Below are 11,701 nucleotides of genomic sequence, written 5' to 3'. Positions count from 1 at the left end.
AGAGAGAGAGAGAAAAGAGAGTGTGTGTTAGTGTGTGTGAATCTTGTATCCGGATCATCATTAATATCAATACATACAAGATTCATCATCTTCTTCTTCTTATTCTCTTCTATTTGATCTGAGATCATCTGGTTGATTGGGATTCCACACCATCAAACGGATCTGATTGATACACAAGAAGATTGGGGACCTACAGTAACCATTATCTTCTAAACCTAGGACATAATCCTCAAAGTGCAGGGCCCAGACTTCATAATCGCTGGGAAAGAGAATGGGAATCCTTGTTGTAAATCCAATACTGCTGATGGAATTAATTTGCAAGTCGTCATGCGACATTTTAACAAGATCTTCGAAACCTGTTTCAGAATCAGACGTGTAATAACTTAGGGTAATATTGAGATCCCAATAACAGTGTCAAGAACACAAAAATGACGAACCAAAAAGATCTAATTTCAGCGGAAACCCTAATAGCTTCTTTTAATAGAAGAGATGCGTATAGATTACACAGTCTCCTGCTCTGATACCAATTGTAGAGATTAAAATCTTAAAGATCGATAAGATTCAAACAGGTATAACAATAACACAATAATAATCAAACAGATGTTGAATGATTAAAAGTCATGCCTTAGGTGAACTCGATGAAGAATTTCATCTGTAGAGGCATGCTAGGTTTACAAGATCAACAAAAGAGTTACCAAAATAAGATGCACGCATGCATCATATATACTCTAACCCTAGAATTAAGTACGGGAGGACAGACACAACTCGTTTAAAAAACAGACTAATTACAAATCCCAATGACGCAACAACTAAATACTCTACATGTCGGTTATTATTATTTTTTAGAATGATATTTGCATGATTACCTTAATTCTAGAATGAAAAATTTTGTATGAAATTTGGGACGTTAGAGATAAACAAAAGAATGTTTATTGTTTCGCATCTCGTAACCATATTATTCATCAATATCAACCCTCAGTAAGGATTAAAATGTTCTTATTTATTTACTTTGGGTATATTCATCACATTTCTATTTATTTTTAAGGGAAAATATAAACATGTTTAAAAAACTATACTAGTATTCTGTTGTGATATGTCGGAGATGGTAGGATTGAGATCAAGGGTGGGTGTCGAGTTGGTTCCTTCTCCTGATATCACGGTACAAAGAAAAAAGATGATCGTTAGACAATTTCCATGAGTGATTCTCAGGAGGAAACTCCGATGATCAAGTTAGAATTGATTCCAAGAGAATATAGAGAATATCTGAGAGAAAAAGAGTCCAGTCCCCTTCTCCGTGGGGAAGAAGGGTTCTTTTATACATGATCGAGAGGCATGTGCCTCCTAACTAATTCTGTTGAGCCTTCCCTCATGATACGAGATGTGGTAGATTTATATTGAAGGATCCTTCATCACGTCTTTTGATCTCATTCCTCCCTTGGCTAGAGGTGAATCTTCGATATAATGATGATCGTGGTTGTCTTCAGATAAGCAAGTGGAGCTCTTTGATTGGCTCCATGTTTTATGGGGTATTTCTCCTGGGGATAAGAGGGTAAGGTGCAATTCTTCCCCTTATTTTCCATAACAGTGAGTCCGTACAGGCGGAGGCCTGTCCTTAGCCTTAGGCTGGTTATGACTAGACTCTAGCTAGGCCAAGCTTGGAGCTAGTTTGACTTTTATTCTTTAACATTTTTCCTGAGGGATACGTTAAAAAGTCCCTTCGGATTGTAGGCGTATGCGTAAGGTTGGTAGCATCGCCGTTCGAGCCTACATTACAACACGTGTATGTATAAGATTATTTCTGGCATTCGACATACTTAGACAACGCCATTGATATGTGTCATATCTATCATGAGACGGTTCGTGACACCAGGTTTACCTTTAAAATTCCCCCTTAACTCAAGACCTTTCACCTATTTCCTTCTTTTCTTGCTTTTGTTGTAGCGACTCAGGCATTTTTGTAAATTTTTTCATCACTCATTCGTTCCTATTGATGGATCATTATGGCAGAGTCCCTACCATAGAGGAATTTTGACTACTACAAGAACATTTTGGTTTCTTTCCAGAGCATGCCGTGATGATTCTGGCTAATGGATCATCGATCTATGACTACCCTCGAGGGAAAGTGGGGGTTCATGTTCATCTGTTCGAAGTGGGGTTACACTTGCCAACATCTGAATTTTTTGATATGATTGTGCACCACTACGGCTTTTATATTGACAAATTAATCTCAAGTGCCATTAATAAGATGGTGGGCTTCAAACTGATCTGTACATCCCTGGGTTGTATACCCACTTGTTGGGTCTTCAGTTACCTTATTTGTGCGTCTACGAACTCTGGCGTTCGCATTCTGGCAACAAGGTGGGGCACTCGTCAGTTGATCTCTAAGTAAGATATTCCGAAGAAAAATTGGAAAAGACATTGGTTCTTGGTCAACCGAAACCTTGTGGGGCATGGGTTTCTTAAGACCTGATACTTTCCCGACCATCTTCCCAAGATATTCGAGGATAACCTAGTTCTTGGAAAACGGTTGGGAAACATTATTGTCGTTAGAGAGAACTTGAAATATTTCATCCTTGTCGCAACCGGCATGAGTGCTTCCTAGAGGGTGCATGGGAAGATAGTGCAATTATTCTTCGTGAGAGATGGTATTCGCTCATCTCCCTCTCCCCATTTTTTATAAGAATAAGAACAAAGTATTTTATTGGTCTATCAATTCTCATGCTTGGTGTTTGTGTTTACAGGTGCCAAAGCTGAGATTTACCTGGAGATGGACTCGTGTCGCTATTATCAGGGTAAGCTTTATCAACGGGAGGTTGAGCTTGTGGAGGCTCATCCCCCTCCCGTATCTGAAAAAACATATGCGGGAGCTTGCTGGATTGCTCCCGGAAGAAGGGGAAAATTTTGGTTCTAGCGAACCTGCCTCGTCTTCTCAACCAAGTGTTGGGACTACTTTCCTAGCCCATTCTCCGGCCTCTGCTTCTGTAAATATTCATGTGATTGGTCAAGCAGGAAAAATTACTACTCCTATCCGGCGAAAACAAAGCGCGTGTGTGGTGCTGTTGTCGGACAAAGACACCGAATCTGATGGTGTAGGCCTCCGTCCTCATAAGAAGAAAAACACAGTGTTTGTGCCCAAGCTTCTTGACGGTATTAGGGATGTTCTTTGCTATGGGATTTCTGCACCCGTGCGAAAAGAGATAGTAGTGGTGCCTCGTTCTTCAAAGACATCGGCTTCTTCATTTATTGACTCGCTCACGACTGAACTCGGTGCTTGTTCTGTCCTTAAAGGTGCATTGGGTATGTCACGAGGCTTTCCCCCATCGGACATACCTTACATGGTTGAAAAAATGAGGATTGCGTCCCATCCCTTGGCTTCCGAAGCTTACATCCCAATTTGGGCAGTTACTAAAGACTTATTACTCTTGGAATACATTGCCACTTAGGAGTGGAGTTGTTGTGCCCATCCTCCAGTCACAATGAAGTTGATTACGGCTCAATCAGGCACACGCATGGCCGACAACCTTTGGTACGCAGCTGCTCAAACTTTTGCGCTTATTGTTACTGCCGCTGACTGGGTTTGCCGCCATATCATAAATAAAACTCAGCTGAAAACTTCTCAACATGTTGTTGCTAGATTGAGGGGGGAACCCTGTGATTCAAAGGCAGAACGTCAGAGGCTATCTGAGTAATGTTACATTGTGGCCTGTGAGAAGGCTGCTTTGGAAGATCATGTGGCTACTCTGGAAGACCAAGCATAGTGACTTGAAAATCAAGTGAGTTCTCTAGCTCGAGAGAAGGGTGTTCTTGTGAGGGGGTTGGCCAGATGCCAACATCAATTGGCTCGTGACCGGGTTGAGGGTGTTGTTTCTCGTGGAAACTTGCAATGGGTGTTGGAGAAGGGCATGGTTTGAGTAATCGATAAGGTTATTTAAAGTGAGGAATTTTCCAGTAGGATCCAAGGCTTACAGAAGGCGTGCAAGGCCCTTGGACTAGAAAAAGGGAAACAGTTGGCCCATCGTCCGACAACCTCTAGTGAATCTAACGCCCCAGACCTTGACCGTATCTCGGAAAAGGCCGAAGAGGTGGATGTTACCCTTTCATCCCTCACTGAGACAGATTTTGCAGGCCATTTTCGTCCGGTGGAGCTGGACTATGACAGCTTCCGCCGATTCTATCGTAGACTGGTACTAGGAAATTCTTCCTTGGACACTTGGGGCTTATTCTTGTTTGTCCCTTTTTTTAGTTTGTAATGTATCCACACTCCCTTGTATTGTATGTGTAATGAAAAATATTAGTTGCCAACGATAAAGAACTGTGTACCTTTTGCTTTGTACTTGGCATATGAATGATTATTCTATATTTTGCATTGAGCAGTGATATCCTTAGACAAGGATTATTTAACATTTCTACTGTAATTCTTTTCTATATATTCCCTTGTTCTAGGGTTCACGTTAATTAGCTAGTGTGCGTTTTGGACGTCGTGTAACCGCTAGACGTCGTGTAACCGCTACTGTTGGCTTATATGCTTTCAACAACCATTGAATTGTATGTTTAGTCAGGTTTCTTGTGTTACTTCGCTAAATGTTAGCCTATGTTCTTGGCTATATACTATGAGATTTAGTTACCCGCGTTTTAGCCGAGATCATCACCTCAAGATCTTTTACTATCTGATTTTCAGCGGAAAGGTTATGAATCTTTTTAGGATCCCTTTTTTCATGCCATTAATTAAAGTTTGTACATTCTCAGCTCTGAGATGTTATTGGCATGTTTTAGGTAAAGATTATGATTCTTTGAGACCTATTGTTGCATCCTTCTATAGATTTTGCTCAAGTAGCGTAAGTGATCAATCGTTGTTGCTACTTGGAAAATATAAATAACCTCTTTACTTTGTGTTTTTTCGATTGGTTAAACAAATTTTTGGAAAGCCCTTTCAAAGAAAAAATTATATTGACTAAAAAATAGGAAAAACACTAAACATTAGACTCTGAATTTCTAAGTGCCAGGGCTCGGACCTGCTCTTCACGCTAGCACTTGGAGTATGGTTATCTTATGCAGAGTTTGACCATACTCCCTTTTATCAGCCTTTGTTTTATTTTCGTTCGGGCGCTCTGATGTGGATGCCTCGTCATAGCAGTGTACCCTTTTCTCATTTCCTCCAAGTGTTTCTTGCTAACTTGGGGTTTCTTTCTGTTTCCACTACCGGGTGGTGTGAATTTTGCCCATCACCGCCTGTCAAACTATATAGGGCGTCTTGGGTGCAACCTTTCCTGTTGAATGTTGTGTTTTTGAAATTGGTGTGATATTTATGTTATTTCTTTCTTTAACACAGGCGACGTCTGCCTCTCTGGTCTTTGACTGGGTGTGAAAGATCCGAATTTCATCTTCCATGCTTTGTCGGTGTTTGCACTTCCCCTTTTCTTTGGCCTAATATGTGTTGTGACCTCGTGGATTATCTCTCATTGACTGGGTGAGAATTCCTCTTGCCCTTTTCTGTGTGTGCCAATTAATCTTTCTTTTCGCATGGTTATTCGGGGTATTGTTGTTATCATCAGATACCCTGCTTGGTTCCCCTCTACAATGGAGCTTGCATGTTAAAGTGATTGATGCTCCGTTACTATCTGTGTTGTCACCAGTGCATGGATTCTTCATCCCAAAGGATTTTTGTTCATCTTCAATACTGGTGAAGAGTTGATTCGACTCTTGAATCATTCTTCGCATGGGCATGGCTTGCCACTGATTGCGGGTTGGACTGGTGTTCCTGCTCGTGGGTAGGGATGAGATTTAGAACCGGAAAACCGGACTGGACTGGAATCAAACCGGAACCGGAACCGTTAGAACTGGAATATGTAAAATCGGTCCGGGTCCCAGGTTTAAAGAATGGCTCTACACGGGTTTCTGATCCTTCGGGTCCGGGTAATCGGGTTTAAGAACCGGAACCGGTTTCTATGGAAAGTTTAAAACATGCATATCTCATTCGTTTGAAGTCGGCTTGGCATGAGGTTTTTTTCCATAGTATAGTTTATAGTTTTTACATGATTTTAGACTATAATTTTGTCATTTTTGGGTTTATATTCATTGACTTATAGTCTCTCAAAGTTGGTATATCAAAGCTTGAAATTTTATGTTTTTCAACTTTTTTTTGTATTCTGTGATAGTTTTAAAACATGCCTATTTCATTCGTTTAAAGTTGTATTGGCATGAGGTTTTTTCCATAGTATAGTTCATAGTCTATACATGATTTTAGACTATAATTTTTTCATTTTTGGATTTATATTCGTTGACTTATAGTCTCTCAAAGTTGGGATATCAAAGCTGGAAATTGTATGTTTTTTAGATTTTTTTTATATTATGTCATAGTTTTAAAACATGCATATCTCATTCGTTTGAAGTCGGATTGGCATGACGTTTTGTCCAGAGTGTAGTTTATAGTTTGTATATGATTTTAGACTAGAATTTTGTTATTTTTGGATGTTTATTCATTGACTTATAGTCTCTCAAAGTCGGGATATCAAAGCTGAAAATTTTATGTTTTTCAACTTTCATTGTATTTCATGATAGATTTAAAACATGCATATTTAATTCGTTTGAAGTTAGAATAACATGCAGTTTTTTTCAAAGTATAGTATAGAGTTTGTACATGATTTTAGACTATAATTTTGTCATTTTTGGTTTAATATTCATTGATTTATAGTCTCCCAAAGTTGGGATATCAAAGCTGCGAATTTTTTTTCTTAGCTTTAATTTTGTATTTTGTGAAATTTTAAAACATGCATTCGACCCACTTTACCCGGTTCCCCAGGTTTTTCAATTTTAGACCCACTTTATCCGGTTCCATTCAACCCACTTTGATATTTCTAGGTTTTCCGGTTCTAGACCCACTTTACCCGGTACCTTACCCGGAACCGAACCGGAACCGGTTCCTATATACCAATCCAGTTTCCGGTCCTAAAAAATATCGTTAACTAGTTCCTGAGTTTTTCGGGTCCGGGTCTACCGGTCCGGGTTTTGACCCGCTCTCATCCCTACTCGTGGGTAGGCATTCCCTTGTCTTGCGATTTTTGCTACGGTTTCTGGATGAACTATCTTCGGGTCGGTGTTTTCTTCTTTCCGAGAATGGGATGTTGTGAGTCGTCTGAATGCATCTCTGTGCCTTTTCCTTGACTCGGTGTCCATCGTTTCTTCCGCCGCTGATCTCCTCTGTCGATTCTCCACGTTCTAAAAAAATTCACTATGACACGATCTGACTTCCTGCTTTTTTCCTGTTGGGTACTACATTCATCATCTAGCTTTGTTAATACGACCGTCGTTGGCCCATATCTTGTGTTGAACTTGATAATGCCATGGAGGGTGGAAGGAATCGCTTGTAGTTGAAAGAGTGTGGGTCAGCCCAGTAGGATATTATGTTCTATCGGACAGTCACCGACCCAGAACTCGAGTACTCTCGTTATCTGCTCTGCCCCATCATGACTAACTAGTGTAAATGGGAGCATAATTGTGCCTGTTGGCCAGATGTCATGACCAGTAAACCCAAGTAGCGGGCCCTGCTTTGGTGGTTGGAGGTACATTTTCCACTCGATTGGCAACCACCAAAGGCAGTGCTCATAGATTACATTGACCCTACTTCCATTATCAATCTATATATACTTAACACGTTTTTGACTAATGAACCCTTGATGTGTAATGATTCGTTCGGATCCCAATGTTTTGGTCTGGGATCACTTGTTGAAAAGGTTATGTTAACCATGTTTTGATTGTATACCGCCCGTTGGCTTGTTGGCCTTGACGATTGTTGCATGGGCATGGCCCAGTGATGGTTAGTATCTCTAGCCTCTTATCATGGCCCTTTCCGCTGTCCTTTTGATTTCTAGGTTGGTGTTGGTCTTCATCAAATTTTGTTCTGAGCTCTTTTACAATGTCAACTATGTTTCCAACTAGCTTCTTCTCATCTATCTCCCTTTTCAACACCGTGCATCCAGTGGTATCATGAGTTTTTCTCTTGTGGTACTCGTGGAACTTGGCATTGTCCTTGCTCTCCTTTGATGGGCTTTTGTTCATTGTATGGACATCTGCATGACCATTCCTATTGTTATCTTTGTTGAACGGCCTGTACCTCATTGACATTTGCCTAGACTGGCGATGGACTTTTGTTCATTTCATGGACATCTGCATGACTTAGCCAGGATGCCGCCTCCTCCTGTTTGATGCGTGCATTGGCTACGACTTTGAAATCGTCCTCCTTTCGCTCTTCTCCTTAAATTTATCTCAGCTATTTTTCCACTCGGGACTTGAGCTCGTCCCTCGATCTAGGAAATGTCCCTTGCATGTTCTTAGATAGGGTCCCCGGAAACAGACCTTGAGCGAAGGTGCCCATCACTAGGAACTCTTCATGTCCTAGTAGATTCAAGGTAGTTAACATGAATCGATCGTAGTAGGCATGAATTGAATCTCTTTCTTTTTTCTAACACGCCATCACAGAGTTGCGTCCCCATTTCCTTTCCTCAACTTCATGAAGTTGTTGAGGAAAAGGAACTTCGGTTGCTCAAAATTCAAAATACTACCTGGTCTCAGAGACTTGAACCATTTTTGTGTGTTTCCTGTTAGGGTGCAGGGAAAATAGGTGTAGGTGAAGCAACGATCCATCTTAAGAGATGTCATCGTCGACTTGTAGTTGTCGATGTGGTCATTTGGGTCAGAAGTGGTGTCGTATTTTGGCATGTTTGGTATCATCGTAGTGTGTGAGATCTCGTATTGTAGTAGTTCATGGCTGAAATTAGAGCTTGTATTTGCATGGGTTTGTCCATGTATGAGTATGTTATAACACCATAGGCCATATGTTGTTGCGCCTGGTAGGGGTTCACGTACATCTGGTTGTACATGGCTGCCGATACGATGTACAGGTGATATTGTTGCAAGTTTTGGTGTGACCCAATTTGATGAAATGTGTATTTCCAGGTTGGGTGAACTATGTATAGGTTTTCTCTCGTGCTCTATTGTGCAGACGGGTTGAATGGTTGAGCAGTCGCCATGAAAGGGGTGAATTCTGGTGCTGCTGAGAAATGGTCGCCAGGTTTGTAGGAGCTGGATCCCTAGTTGATCGAGGTATGCATGCCTGTGACTTGCGGTTGAGACACTTATGGGATTGGACCTTGAGCTTGTTGTACGAACGGGTTGAACACCTGTAACAATCCAATTTTTAAGGCCAAAAATTTCATTTTGATATAACGATTTAGAAAACATTTATAAAGAAAACATCATTGAGTTACATCATTCCACCAAACCATAAACACATGTTTCAAAACCATATTATAAAAAATAATAATAATATCAAAGTACAATCCCAAGAATCTCATAATGCAGAAATCATGTGTGTATGATGTGTTGCTACCGTGTCGGCTCCTTCCCATTGGATGAAGAGTTACCTGAAACAATACTGAAGACTGTAAGCACAAAGCTTAGTGAGTTCCCCCATCATACCACATACCATACATAACACATGTTGCCATGCATATCTGAGTGCCCGACCTACCCTGTTGAGCATACCGGGGTGCTCAACCTACCCCTGTTAGGCATACCGGGGTGCCTAACCTACCCCTGTCAGACATACCGTGATGTCCAACCTACCCCTCCGGTTTATCTCAACCGATTATGAGGACTATTTCACCCCTACTACTACCACATAAAAACATAACGTAATCATATTGTCATGCATACCGGGGTGGCCGACCTACCCTTTGACCTATCGACCGGTTATGGGGACTATTCTCCCTTAATACCACTATCACATAACATCATATCATACTAGCACATAAAACATAATAGGTAATGGCAAACCAGACAATTATCACAAAGACAATCATCTCAACTAGAATCAACTTACTAGTGGGTCGGCATTAACATCCTTGGCAAATTCTTTCGCAGTTGTCCGTCTTTCATAAATCCAAGAATTTCACCTCTGAATCTGAAATACGAATGCCAGTGGAGTCCTAAAAGCAACATCCGTTGATCCCTGGTCAGCATCGTTTATGGTTGAGACTAGGATGGTATCTAATCGTCTTCGAGCCCCCAACTTTCATTCTTGATTAATGAAAGCATCCTTGGCAAATGCTTTCGCAGTTGTTCATCTTTCATAAATCCAAGAATTTCACCTCTAACTATGAAATACGAATGCCCCCGACTGTCCCTGTTAATCATTACTCCGATCCCGGAGGCCAATGTAATAGGACCAAAATTCTATGATGTTATCCCATGCTAATGTATACAGAGCGTATGCTTGCTTTGAGCACTCTAATTTCTTCAAAGTAACAGCACCGGAGGCACGACCCGACCAATTAAGGCTAGGAGTGCATCGCCAACAGAAGGGATGAGTAAATCGTTGCACACCTAAAGGCAGACCGGCCGACCCAACCCAAAGTCCAACTACGAGCTTTTTAATTGAAACAACTTAAATATATGCTATTGGAGCTCGAATTACCACGGCTGCTGGCACCAGACCTACCCTCCAATGGATCCTCGTTAAGGGATTTAGATTGTACTTATTCCAATTACCAGGATTGGGTAATTTGCGCGTCTACTGCCTTCCTTGTATGTGGTAACCGTTTCTCAAGCTCCCTCTCGGGAATCGAACCCTAATTCTCCATCACACGTCACCACCATAGTAGGCCACTATCCTACCATCGAAAGTTGATAGGGCAGAAATTTGAATGATGCGTCACCGACACGAAGGCCATGAGATCCGTCAAGTTATCATGAATCATCACAGCAACAGGCAGAGCCCGCGTCGACCTTTTATATAATAAATGCATCCCTTCCAGAAGTCGAGGTTTGTTGCACGTATTAGCTCTATAATTACTACGATTATCCAAGTAGCAGATACCATCAAACAAACTATAACTGATTTAATGAGCTATTCGTAGTTTCACAGTCTGAATTTGTTCATACTTACACATGCATGGCTTAATCTTTGAGACAAACATATGACTACTAGCAGGATCAACTAGGTAGCATTCCTCTTCGACTTAGCCTTCCCTGCACCAACAAGTAAATGCAAGAAAGACAGTCATTTAAAGAAGCGAAACACTCATGTAGGGAAAAATACATGATCATGACTAACCATGTCCCCACACCAGGTTCCATATACAAGAGATCAAGCCAACGCTTCATAGGCCACACCATCGACACATCTGCATGGACAACATGGACCACAAGGTTTGTTGGCACCGCAAGATACGCTTAACGAAAGAAAACTTTGTTCAAACAAACACAATTCCATCAATTAGGTATGCAACATAGGCACCCTCCGTATTCAAGGCAAATTCGCCTTGTAACACAACTAAAGAGGTAAGAACGCATGGAATTTGCTACTCAAGCAGACATCCAACCACCCATTATAAACCAAACACCACTCATGCACCTTTAGGGTAGACATCCCTGAATATCATCCAACTAACAGCGAACGACATGGCACAAGGCCATGCAAGCAACCATAAGCTAAAACAACCCCCAAAATGCACCAACCGATGCGCAAAAAGGGACAGGCGATGTTGGTGACCTAAGTGATGGGTTTTGAGCATTCTAACACTTCCTAGGTGTACATGCAACCCTAATAATCTTGGATCTATGTTTGTCTAATTATCATGCAAAGTTGAATTCCAAGGCTATATTCCTATCTAGCATACATGGGGAACAATTTTTAACTTGAATG

General features: G+C 41.2%; 1 pseudogene; it reads right to left on the bottom strand.

Moving 5' to 3' along the window:
• Window positions 1-9,915: 9,915 nt before the first annotated feature.
• LOC145013697 (18S ribosomal RNA) lies at window positions 9,916-11,000 on the bottom strand (annotated as a pseudogene).
• Window positions 11,001-11,701: the final 701 nt, after the last annotated feature.

The sequence above is a fragment of the Lactuca saligna genome, chromosome 8 (genome assembly GCF_052625555.1).
Source record: "Lactuca saligna cultivar CGN05327 chromosome 8, ASM5262555v1, whole genome shotgun sequence".
NCBI classification, from domain to species: Eukaryota; Viridiplantae; Streptophyta; class Magnoliopsida; order Asterales; family Asteraceae; genus Lactuca; species Lactuca saligna.
Note: the sequence above shows the minus strand (reverse complement) of the source record. Positions and strands in the feature narration are given on the sequence as shown.